Consider the following 13,232-nt stretch of genomic DNA (forward strand, 5'->3'; position numbering starts at 1 on the left):
TCTTCGACCCAGGACCATTCATCCCCACTCTCTTTCCCTTTTTTAGTCCTACTCCTATAATACTTAAAAATTTCAGATCAACTGGCTTTTCTTGTAGGAAGCTTTCCCTGATCCCTCAGGCAGATCACCGTCCCCCTACAATACATCATTATAATCCTCTGCACTCTTATTACTCTTATCACAGTCAGTACTTACTCACATTTGTAATCATTTGAAAAGTAAACATCTTTCTCACTCACTAGGGTATAAAATCCTTAAGGCCAGAAACAAGTCTATTTTTGCACATCATAGTATCACCAGCACCTGATCCTGCACTGGGTCTATAGTTGGCTTTTAATAGATGTTTGTCGAATTAATTAGTTAATGGACTAACCACTGTTAAGTGTCTCCCAGTAAGGCTATATTTTTATACCCTCTATATTATTGGATTCCCACCTCAACTCAATCATGAAGTAAGTTCCAATCCTTTTCCAAATATTTTACCTTAATGGTAGACAGCTTACCACTAAATTCTCACATCTGATCCACTACTAGGGAGAAATTTATCATTCTCTTTTTTTCCAAGCTAGCAGTCTACCCCATCCTACTCCCTGCGCCCCCCCAACACCCAGGGTGCACATTAGACACACACACAGATACACACACACAGAGTTCTCTCCACAAACTGACCTTGTATGTGATTCCAATATGATGTAAACACCTTCTCTACATTTAAATGTAATGTGTATTAGACAGTCATAAACCCTAGAGTTCTGTGCAAGACTCAGGCAGTTTGTCTTCAGATCCATTCCTCACCCTTCCTCTGCCCCATATCATAGCAAGGGCTCACCTCCTCAGCCTGAAACTACCAGGAGAGATATTTAAGAGACTGGAGCAAGAGGAAGGGGGCCAGAGTATCTCCCACCCCTTCTCTATGCTCAAGAGCCCCATCATTTCCAAAGCTACAGACACCATCTGATAGCCTGGCCATGGTCAAGCTTTGTCCAGTGGTGTCCACCCCTGGGCTCCAGGAATACTTCTTTGGTCCCTCTAAATTACAGAGGTGGGAACTTCTTGCTGCCACAAATCTTTGAGTTGCCTTACCATCCCTTGCTGATGTCCCAGCTTTTCTATCACCTGTGTAACCAATTCCCTGCATTAAATTCCCCAAAGGGTTTTTCTTTTCCTAGTTCAACTAATATAAATGAAGATAAGGCAGAAAGCTAGAGTAACTATCCTATGTATTGCCATTTTCACTTTGTGATTATCTGTGTGCCTGTCACTCCCATTTTAGGATGCAGGCACCAAGTATTATATGTTCTCTGCATTACCATACCAACTCCCAAAGCATCTTTACATACTAAAAATTCCATAAATATTCATTGAATGACTGAACAAATGAATGAATGAATGAATTGAACCTTGGGAGTTATAATATCTTAAGTCTGTAAAGTTTCTATGTATATCATAAATTTGTTATACATTAATTGGAATCAGTCGATAAGTACCTTCCTCAATGACATACAAATCTGGAAGTAATGTAATTAATTCAAAATTACATAAGCAATCAAGGTGTGCTTACTTTTCCATCAATCAAGGCATAATTAGTTAGCTGTGAGAAAGCTCAAAAGGGTTTGTATAGCCTTTAATGGGGCTTACATAGCAATGACAACTCAGGAATCAGCAGAGCATTGTCAAAAGCACTAGACAATTACGGCTGCTTGAATATCATAAATGAAAGAAAGGTTTATTCCTGTTCAGACATTATTACAATTTTCTTAACAGAATTTACTGAAGAAATGATTAGATCTTCTACTCGGACGCAATTTCACATACACACATACACACACGCATGTGCACACACCCACCACCACCAACAACAAAAATAATAGCAACAAATATGAAACAACGAGATAGATGGATAATATCAAGATGTATACACTGAGACCCAAAGAGGAAGAGAAAGAGAGATTTAATAGTGCCATAACTTAGTTTACGTTCCTTTGCAAAAGTACAAATGAAAGAAGGAAATATCTGCAAGTGTGGAAAAAGCAATGTACAGTCTCAATTCCAGCATCCATTCCTTGTATTATATGGTCTCAGATCTCTTTGTCATCTTACGTTCATTCACTCAACAAGTACTTATTGAGACATCAAGTAAGTACCAGGCACTCTGCCTGGCCTTGGAGATACAAAAGAATCAAAAGTCAATCCCTGCCCTCATGGGTAGACCTTAGCCACAGGATCTAGCTTTTAATTCTGGAGGCTCTGCACTCAAAGCACTTCAAGATAGCAGCATGCCCCTTCTTTACATCTCACTTCGCAGGATTCACTGGTCCTCAGAACTCTCACATCCATCCACAGCCTCACCTACAGATCCCCTTCCAGAATTCTCTGGCATTCCATACATATAGATTTTTTCAGCATTACTTTTCTATGGTCTTCATGAATATTGTTTAAAATCTAAGTAATCTATTACCCTAAATAATACTTATGACTCCCACATTGGTTCATTTTAACAGCATTACACAGCACCAAAATGTCTCTTCCATTTCACCTTTCAGTATTGTGTCTGTGTGTGTTCAAGATCTAACTTTGAAGCCAAATCTCTAACAAGAAATTACTGCCTCAAATTGTGCAAGAGAGTGGGTAACGTCAGTCATTTTCAGATGTTACTGAAAGCATTACAAATTTCTGTAGCCCTCAGAAAAGACCACTGACCCAAGGTATGTCAAAGCCAGAAAGGAAGGATTCTATGTCCTGGCTTAGCCCAGCCTTATATTTTATAGATGAAAACATGTAGGCAGTCAGTGTTCCACTATTGAAAGAATCTGAATTTAAGGTCACACAGAACTGGGCCCAAGTACCTACTCAGTCACTAACTCCCTGTGTGACCTTGACCATGTCACTTCACCTCTCTGAGCTGAGGTACTTCATCTACACAATAGAGCTAGCATCTAGCTCATAGAATCGCCATCATCTTTGCGAGGAGATCTTCCCTACCTAGACCATGTTAACTAAAATGATGATCCCATCCCCCCAACAATCCCTATCTCTCCTCCCTACTTTTATTTTTCTCAGCACTTATCACCATCTGAGACTCCATATATTTCTACATCTTCACCTCACTTTTCACTTATATGTTGCTACCACTAGACTATAAACTGCAAAAGGGCGGAAATTCTAGATCATTTCATTTATTGCTGTACCGTTATAGCACATAGTAGGAACACAGTAAGTATCTGTTGACTGAATCAGTAAATGAATGAATGGCTGCATGAATCCATGTGCAAATTAAACATTAAAAAGTTTCTCATTAAATGTTAGCTGAATGAAGCAAAGGGCCACAGTCTAGTTCAAATAGCCAGCAGAATGATGCCAGTACCAAATAGAAACACTACCAACAAGCTGTGGCTTTTCCCCGCGGGAAAGACTAAGATTTGTCTGAGACTTGACCGCAAAGTGCTTTTTTAACAACAGCATCAATTATTCTGGGTGAGTATCTTCTCCCTGGCATCCTAAATTTCTCACAAGTACCCAGCTGGCTGGCAGGCAGCCCTACTTAATAACAACCTCTGACCCTTGAAGAGCGGTTTCCCTTGCTCAAAGTACTTTCAGATATATATTCTATTAAAGCTCCATAATCTTTGCAACAAAAGGCTCTTCCCACCACTTCTATCCTGTGTTAGTAAGGAGACAAAGCTCACAGCAAAGCATGTCTCAAAGAGAAATGAGGCCAGCAAATGAGACAAATGTACAATAACAGATTGGGAGTAAAGCCAAAATAAATAAATAAATAAATAAATAAATAAATAAATAAATAAAGTCTGTTACTGTTAATATGACCTCACTTTTAACCCTCAGGCTGATTCAGCCTGGGATACAGCATGGGTGGCACGGAGTTGGTGTAGTGAGGGGGGAAATGGATGGTTTGTTTCCAACCACATACACTGACTGAGGACTGGCAGTCAATGGAGTCGCAGAAATCATGGGCAAATGATCCTCACAATGCAACAGGAGTTGAACAAGTGTTTCTCCAGTGAATACATGAATTAACAAATGAATTAAATATGTATTTTTACGCCTAAATACTTATTAAGTACCTCTGTTGTGCCAGAGGTGTGGAAGGCACCAGGGTTACAAAGAGGAATGGGACATGAAGATGGTCTTGGGCTACACCAGTTGCTATAAACATTTGAATCCTCCTTCAAAAGAAAAGCCCAATCTGCAAAACAATTCATAGATGAGCTCCTCCAAACTGAAATGGGCTGGGTATGGATGGGGAGGGTGGGGAAGGGAGAAAGCGCCTTCACTGGTATGGGGTATCTGAGGAAGCTCTATGGTTCCCCAGATTCTGTTTGAAAACATTGGCCTGGGTGTTCATTTTTGTGCCTCTGTGACAGAGATGCCAGGATTCTGGGGTTATACACAAAGCCCATTGTAAGAAAGATGGGGTGAAAGATGAAGAGGGAAAGGTTCAGAATTCAGTGTCCTCTAGAGAGAATGCCACTATAGGGTTCCTTGGAAAGCAAGAGTTTGCGAAGGTCAAGGCTTTGGGGCAGGAGACTCTCATGGTCATTAGTCATTTATGATAGCTACTCAGCATGGATCTTGTTGGACGATAAAATTGCTTCTTATAGAGGCAGAAATGCGAGATACTTGCTTTTGCCAGCTCACTGGTATCTAAAGCCCAGGGATGGACCTGGATTTAGGAACGAAAGGAGGTATGTCTCTTCTCTTCCCCTCTAATCTGCTCTCCTCTCCTCTCTTCCCCCTTCCTCTCCCCTCCCCTCCTTAATGACATTTCCACATCTGAGACTGCAAGGTCAGATCCTAACATAGTCAGGCACTGTTGGGGCTTACATTACACTTTCCTCATCAGACCAGTTCCACTGAAAGCCTCACCTCAAGTCTGCTCTATAGCCTCCAACATCCTTTTAGCACAGGCTACCAAAGAATGGGCTGTCGATCCAGGAGACCGGGAGACAGGCACACTTCTCCTTCAGAAGCTCCTCTCAGGTCAAACCAGAAAACTGCTTATGATAGAGCTACAAAAGGAAAAAGTCTGAAGAGTTTCCAGTAGTATCATCTGGGAATATCCTGATTTCTCTCTTTCAATACACAGCTTTAAAAATAAAAAGATTCCCTACCCTTGAGACTCTGAATTTATATTTTGGGAAATGTCAGCCAAAGACAGTGGCTTCTTCCTGCCCAGAACTTTGGGAGATCTAAGAGTTAGATGTTCTGCAAAGCCATTTTTCACTTGGGGAACTCCTTAAAGAGGAATCCAGGTGGCCTTCAGCCTGATAGCCAAGTTGTTGACAAAGCACCGAGTTTCTGATATTTCCTGGACACCAATCTATATTACTTTAACAGAATTTCATTTCATTAAACTTGATATTCCCTCCAAAACCATTAATCTAGTCTCAGCTACTTCTGTTCGTCAGAATTGACTTGGCAGCTGTACTTAGAGAGGTTCACAGAAAGGAAAATATTATTCTGTGTTAATTAAACAAATGTTGACCAGGAAATAAAGTCCTAGTTAGAAAATTAGGAATTAGGAAATAGGGGTTCTTATGCTTCATTTGCCAATTTCCAGCTTTGTGAACTTGGTGTTCCCCATCCCTGTTTCAAAAGGGAAAATATACTTCCTGGTATTTTTGTGGAGATTATTTAATATAAATTTAATATAAATTTAATATAACTTAATTATAAATTATTTAATAAAAATAAGAACATATATTATAAATATGTCAAACAGGGACATTTAGCTGCTATTATTTCTTTGTTGTGGTGGTTACTATAGAGTTGAAAGCAAATATGGCTAGAGATGCTGGGGAAGGGATGTGGATGGCAAATAAAGAAATCTGTAATGATGAGGAAGAAAAAGCATTTTAAAGTCAGAAGGTTTTGTTTTCCACCAGCCATGTGATTGTGGACAATCTATTTTAGCTTTCAGAAACTCCATTTTCTTCTCTATAGCACAGGGATATGATTGTGGGGATTAAATGATGTGATGAATACAGAAGTCCTGAGCACAGTGTCTAGCTCATAGTATGAATTTGATCAGTGTTTATTTCCTTCATTCCCCCCCACTCCGCTCTTATTATAAGGGGAAGGCTTTCTCAGTTACAGACAAGTAAACCAGTGGTCAGCAAATATAGCCAGCAGGTCAGATGAGCCCACCTTCTGTCTTTATAAATAAATTTTATTGTAACACAGCCATGTCCATTTGTTTATTATTGTCTATGACTGCTTTAGTTGCTACAGAAACCATATGGCCAGCAAAACCTAAAATATTTAGTATCTAGTCCTTTACAGAAAAGGTTTGCAGACTCCTGACTTAGGTTATCCTATGTCCAAACTCCATATTTATAGCTTTGAGTCAGAGTTCTATTGTCATATATACCCTAGCCATCATCCATTTGTATATTCAGACCCTCAGTCCCCCTTTTGTTCATTTTCTCACCTACAGGAGGGTGAGAAATAAAACAGGGACTGGAGATGCAGACCCTCTTAATGGGAAATGGACCAGTTGTCTCTATAGTCAACTGGATTACAAGATTTTTTTGTCCCTTTTATTGTTGTATCATCATAGCGACCATCAGATGAGAGAGCTGCTGCATGGAAGCATGTACAAGTCTGCACAGAATGTAATGGGCCAGCACTATAACCACTATGACAAAAACAAGAACAATTAATAGTTCCTTTTAGATGGTCAGGACAGGGAATTCCAATTGGCTAATCTAGGAAAAGAGAATAAATCCCATAGGCCATAAGGATGGGGCTCGGAAAATCAAGTCACTTTTTCTTTTTTTGAATGCTTATTTATTTTTGAGACAGTGCCAGTGGGGAGGGGCAGAGAGAGAAGGGGACAGAGGACCCAAAGTGGGCTCTGCACTGACAGCAGCGAGCCAGATGAGGGGCTCCACCTCACAAATGGTGAGATCATGACGGGAGCCAAAGTCAGATGCTCAACCGACTGAGCCACCCAGGTGCCCCATCACTTATTCTTTAAGGTGAAGAATAGCCTGCTCTATACTGCTGGTTTCTTTGATCTGAGTAAGTAAGGACTATCAGCAATGACACCAACACAGACCATGCCTAGTCAACAAAAAGCCTACAACAATGAATCTACTACTTGTGCCAACAAGTTGCATTCTATCTAGGGCAAGAGTGGTGTCATCAATAACTTCTAGAGTTCATCTTTTGACTTTTAGGTCAGAATTATCTAACTCAATTGTAACCTAACAATGGTCATTAAAGGGGAAAAAAGGACCATTATAGGTGGACAACAATAAAGAGCACACTAGTTGTGATGAGTACTAGGTGTTATATGTAAATGATGAATCACTAAAGTCTACTCCTAAAATTAATATTATACCATATGTTAGTATTTAAATAAAAACTTGAAAAAAAATAAACAAAAAGACTCTATATAAAATGGCAAGACAAGTGATAATAAGCCAGCAAATGAAAAACAAAACGGGTTACACAGGTATTGGTCTGACATCTTGTGTGGGAGCTGACCATTACCGATGGCCATCAGATGATTCTGAAGGTCTTGGATCAACTGTCTACTTCCAAAGGTCAGCTCTTTCTAAAGGATCCATGAAAACCCTTTTTTGAGGTTTCATTTTTTAGTGGCCTCCCAATTGTGTGGAATTCTGTATTACTTCTTTACTTATGAAACATAATCCCAAGGATTGATTCCCTAGAGTTTCACTACTCTGTTGTTAAAGTACCTTCCAATGAAGCTTAAGTACAGTTTTCCTTTTATTTGTCTTCCAATAGATGAAATCCCCTGGTGGAAAATCGTGAAAAGATTGCTCAGGCAGATATTGTGGGAAGGAGCCTTACACTGTTGGTGAAAGAACTGGGGATAACATATGAGTCCCACGCAATATTTTGCCATGTTTTCATGCAATAGGGCAGAGTTTAATATTAGAGGTGAAACCCCTTGATGCATGGGCCTTCCACATACCAGTTCATAAATGGATAACTGATGGGTCCCCAAGGGAATGGGCTATAGTAGATGTACCTTCAGCCAAGGGTTACTAAAAGTTTTGATAATTATGCTAATTTTAATTTAAGGATGCCATTGTTTCTCTTAATCTTTACAGAAGATTTGGATGGTATGAGCTGTGTAGTTTTTGAATTGTTGGTGACAGCTTACAAAGTTTTTTAATAATGGCTCCCATAAAGTATGTGTCTTAATCATCTAAGTTGGCATATCCCAGGTTGGAAACAAAAATCAAGCAGCTTTTTAGCAAGCTACAGCTTTTTAGACTGTAGCTTTCTGCCAAGGAAATATTTTAACATCAATACATCCCCCAAATAGACATACAATAACTAAAACATATTTAAACCCATGGAGGGTAGAGCCGGATAAAATTCAACTCTTTTTTCATGGACCTCAACCTTCATAATAGCTATCTTTCTAAAAAGTAGAACTAAAAGTTCCTTAACTTGCCCATTTTGGATGAAAATTCCAGAGGAAGTAATAAATCCTTTGTTTTCAAAGCATCTCAAAGAAAGGTATTACTCCACAAGTATACCTGGGGTGGGTGGGTGTGTGTGTGTGTGTGTGTGTGTGTATTTACACTCTGGTTTTTGGCTAGGTCTTTATAAGCTCTAATAAATGCACTACGTTCTGCTATCCAGGCTGATTTTGCTTCAGAGGACCATATTATAAAAAAAATAGTTTAAATTAGTTAGAGCAAATTGTGCTTGAAACCAGTTTGTTTTGAGTATGATTCATCAACAAATAACATTAGAACAAGGTTCCCAATGAAAACCTCTTATAAATTTCAGTGAGATAAAGAAGTTTCCCTGATGTAAAAGGAGAATGAGATTCTCTGGTTGTGGCAAGAGAGTGGAAAGATTCAGGGTTCTGTAGTGGTGAATAATAATGTGAGAGGGGGGGAGTGACAGACTCTCCTAAAAAAATTAATCTGACCACTGAAAAGAGTAATTTGTTGAGTGTTCTCAGTCAGTCACAGTGTGACTGGATGAAGAACCAAGAGGTCAAGTAGGAAACCTAGAACTAGGTTATTAGAAGCATGGATAAATTTTGCTGTAGTGGCTTCTGCCCTAAGATAAGAGAGATGAGCCTTTGTAACTGGTTCAGTATTGAAGCCATAGTAAGGGATAGGCTTTTTATGTATCCCATAGGGTGAGTTAAAACCTAAGGGTTTGTCCAGATTATTCATGCATGAACAGACAAATGCTTTTCATAGTTAAGGATGTCTAAGGAAGGAGGCTATCAAAGAAATGTTTTCAAGTTCCAGAAGGCCTGTCCATGTTTGGGCTCCCAGAGAAGGGAGTAGTTTCCTGAGGATTTAGCCAATCCATAAACAAGTATGGAAATCTCAGAAAAACTTGTCATCCATTGTCCACAACATCCAGTTAAACTGAGAAATATTCTCAATTGTCATATTGTGAGAGATGTAGGAAAGTTTGCATATCTTTTAGTCTATTGGGAGATCATGTTTTTTTTTTTTTTCCACGGATAGGTCTTCCCCTAAAAAATGGACTATGTTTCATAAAATTGTAACTTTTTAAAATGTTTATTTTTGAGAGAGACAGAGACAGAGTATGAGAAGGGGAGGGGCAGAGAGAGAGGGAGATAGAATCTGAAGCAGGCCTCATTCAGGCTCTGAGCTCTCAGCCCAGAGCCCATGCAGGGCTCGAACCCACAAACCGTGAGACCATGACCTGAGCTGAAGTCAAACACTTAACCAACAGAGCCACCCAGGCACCAAGATAAAATTATAATTTTATCTTCTGAAACATTAAGTCTCTTTCTGCCTGGACTAAGAAAAAGAAAATGTGATCTTTTTACAGGCTTACTTGTTCTCTGAACAAAGTAGGAGATCATCTACATATTGTATCAGAACTGAATTATAGGGGAAATTTAGATTTTTTTATTATTTGAATATAGTTGATACACAATGTAACATTAATTTCAGGTGTACTCCATAGTGATTCAACAACTCCATGTATGCTATGCTCACCCTAAGGGTAGTTATCGTCTGTCACCATACAATGCTATTACAATACCATTGACTATATTCCCTATGCTCCACCCTTTATCCCTATGACTTATTCATTTCATAACTGGAAGCATATATTTCCCACTCCCCTTAACCCATTTTGCCCATCCCCCAACCCCCTCCACTCTGGCAACCATCAGTTTCTTCTCTGCATTTATAGGTCTGATTCTACTTTTTGTTTGTTAGTTTAATTATTTGTTTTAAAATTTATATCATTTAGAAATAGAAGGGTGCTTCAGTGAACCACTGGGGCACTGACTGCCCTAGGACCTTTTCTATCCTCACTAGATGAAGGCAAAAAGCTTTTACCTGTCCTCTACTAGAGGCAAACTGAAAAAGGCAGAACAAATGTCCACTACAGTGAAGCCAGTGGCTTAAGGATGATATTTGGGTTAGGTATTACCAAAATATCATGGAATTATAATTTTGTTGGTAGCCCCGAGATCTTGAAAATCAGTATCTTCATCCATTTGGTTTATTTACTGGAAAGATAGAAGTGTTTACAAGATCTGGTTCAGGCTGTAAGAAGGCCTTTCGATAAAAAGCCATAAACAATAGGTTTGAGTCCTTCCTTTCCTCTGGCTTCAAGGGATATTGGAAAAGTTTGGGTAATAGTTTGGTAGGATCTACCTGAAATGTAATAGGTTCTGCACCAATTGTTTTCCCTATGTCAGTTAAATTTTTAATTCATCAATTGTCAAGATCGTTAGATGAGATATGCATCAATTATAATGGAGAAGGCAAAGGTACATCCAAAGCAGACACAGTTTAATTATAAATAGAGGAGACTTCTGGAACCTCAAGAAATTGTCCCCCTGATGTGCTAATTACAATTCCATTTGCCAAGTAAGTCTCTTCTTATTAAACTTGCAACAATAGTATCATGGAGCAGGAAAAGAATGTTTTTCAGTTGAAGGTTATAGTTAAGGACTAGGAGATAAGGAATTTGTGAGTTATTTGAAATACCTACCATCTGTGTGGCATGTTTACTGCAAATAAGAAGTTGATCAAAGGTGATAGAATTTAACATAGAAAGAATAGCATACATATCTATAAGAAATAGGGGAGGTTGACCATTTATATTCATAATGATTTACCTTGCACATTAGGACAAAAGCAGAATATTGGACACTTTCTCATTCCTTGGAGCAATATCATTGATCTGAATTAAGAAACTTTGTCTTGGTTTTTCTTTTCCCAGATGGGATAATCTATTTTCCATTGTTCCTTCTCTTTACAGTTTCTATAGGTATTGTCAAAAGGTAGTCTGTTAGCAAGTGGGCCACCGACTGATTGCTCTGCAGAGCCATATGTTTATTTGAAGTCCTGTTTCATTTGTGTTCTAGAGCACTTACAAAATGTTCTACCAGATGTTGTAGTTCAGGTAAAAGGCCTATTTCCTTTTTAATTTCTGTTTTCTTAGTCAATCTTCAATAAAAGTCATGGGTGCTGTTATGTTGGTGCTTTCTCTAACTCACAGATGTTGTCAGCAATTATTTTTTGGTCTATCCCAAAATCTGCTATATTTTTCTCTTTTCTCTATTTGTATGATTAAATATGATCCAATTAATTTTAATGGAAATGTTTAAGAAACATCTTTCAGGAGACTTTACCCTAATTTCCAGGGCTTTCTTTGACCATCAGGCTTATTACTATGAAAAGAAAACTCCTGTAGGTCCCTTTCTGGGTCAGTTTAATTCTTGTTGCCATCAAGGATCTACCATCTAAGATTCCAACCAACCTGTGTAAAACTTGATATAGGTCAGGCAACCTTGGTTGTATGCATTCAAAACAATTCTGAATTCTTCTAAGAATAGTTGCTGGTCATGTCTGGGTTTAGGGAAATCCTTATTGTTCTCAATTTAGCTTGGGTTCATGGCTTTTAAGGATAGTTGCTGGTCATGTCTTGGTTTAGGAAAAATCCTGATAGTTCTTAATTCAGCTTGGGTTCATGGTTTTAATTCTACCATAGCCAGCATATCTGGCTCATAGGCAAGATGGATGTTTAGAGGCAACTGACACTTTGACGTCTTCAAGAGGGTCTTTTGGAAAAGGTAGAACATCTTGTCAAGGTGTAGAGGTAAGAAGAGTCAACAGAGATAAAGAAGCAGAGAGATCTGAATAACATACAGGAGAACTGGTTATAGGGAAGCAACCAGAGGACAAGGAAGAAAACGATTTTTTAGAAAAAATGAGTGTAGCATATAATTACTTAAGTTTGTTAAATTACTCACTAGCCTTGGCCAAAACATCCTTTAATAAAGCAATTATTTTAATCAGAATTTCGTTTGAAGGCTTCTGTGTACCAATCAAACAAAAAATGTTACTCATTGGCCCTGAGAAATATTAATTCCTTTTACCTTCCAAAGCATCTCTCAAATGAATAATTTTGTTCAAGTTCAAACGTTCCCCAGAGTGGCCACTGAAAGCCTAAATCATCTTTGGTGAAGTTACGTCATGTAGAGAGGTAATTGAAAAAGTTAGGATTCTAATGAGAGTACCTATAAGACAGTTTTTCCCAAGACTTGGAGAGGATTTATATTTAAACAACCCCATGAGAGCTGGCAATAGTCAGTTGAAATTGGTGCTTGTGCACTTTGTGTCTCAGTGCCCCAATCTGACAGTTGGTAGCCTCCAAATACAGACAGCACACCCCAGAAGGTAGAAAAAGAGAAAATCTCTGGATCAAAGCTAAGTTCTTAGGACAAAATATTTAGATGGAAGGAGAACCTTACTCATGGGTGACCCACAGCAAAGTTTGTATGGATGCTGGTCTGGTAAGAGCCAAAAACTCACCAGGGTGGCTCAGACAAGAGGCTTACAAGGCCTATGCAAAAGCACAAAACAGAGCAAAGGGGTAAAAAGGAATGGCCTGATTCCACCAAGAATGCTAACCAAATGAGAACTAATAACAAAACCCAATTACTAAACTGAGAATAGATATCCAAGAACCTCAATCCAAGAGTATGGAGTTCAGACCCAGTGTTCACTTACCACGTAAGACACTGAGTCTGTAAGCTGTGAGCAGCAAGGCACAAGGGGCCTCTCTGGATGCTGTACCTGCTTGAAGCCTGGGGTCCATGTGATGAGCAGTGTAGACTATAGCTCAGTGGTACCTCCAGAAAAACTGGAAATAAACAAAAACCACCAAAATGAGAACAAACAGAGTCTATTTATTAAGAGTTTGCTGCTGTAGCA

The 13,232-nt window shown here is 38.9% G+C and overlaps 1 long non-coding RNA gene across 1 annotated transcript in view; it reads right to left on the reverse strand.

Annotated features, from left to right (window-relative positions):
- The window catches only part of LOC123379633, a 100,558-nt gene that overhangs the window by 69,841 nt on the left and 17,485 nt on the right, over nucleotides 1–13,232 (reverse strand). The window contains exon 2 of the long non-coding RNA XR_006584337.1: nucleotides 13,029–13,161. This is a non-coding gene — a long non-coding RNA (uncharacterized LOC123379633). The remainder of the gene's footprint in view (nucleotides 1–13,028; nucleotides 13,162–13,232) is intronic.

The sequence above is a fragment of the Felis catus genome, chromosome C1, assembly GCF_018350175.1.
Source record: "Felis catus isolate Fca126 chromosome C1, F.catus_Fca126_mat1.0, whole genome shotgun sequence".
Lineage (NCBI taxonomy): Eukaryota > Metazoa > Chordata > Mammalia > Carnivora > Felidae > Felis > Felis catus.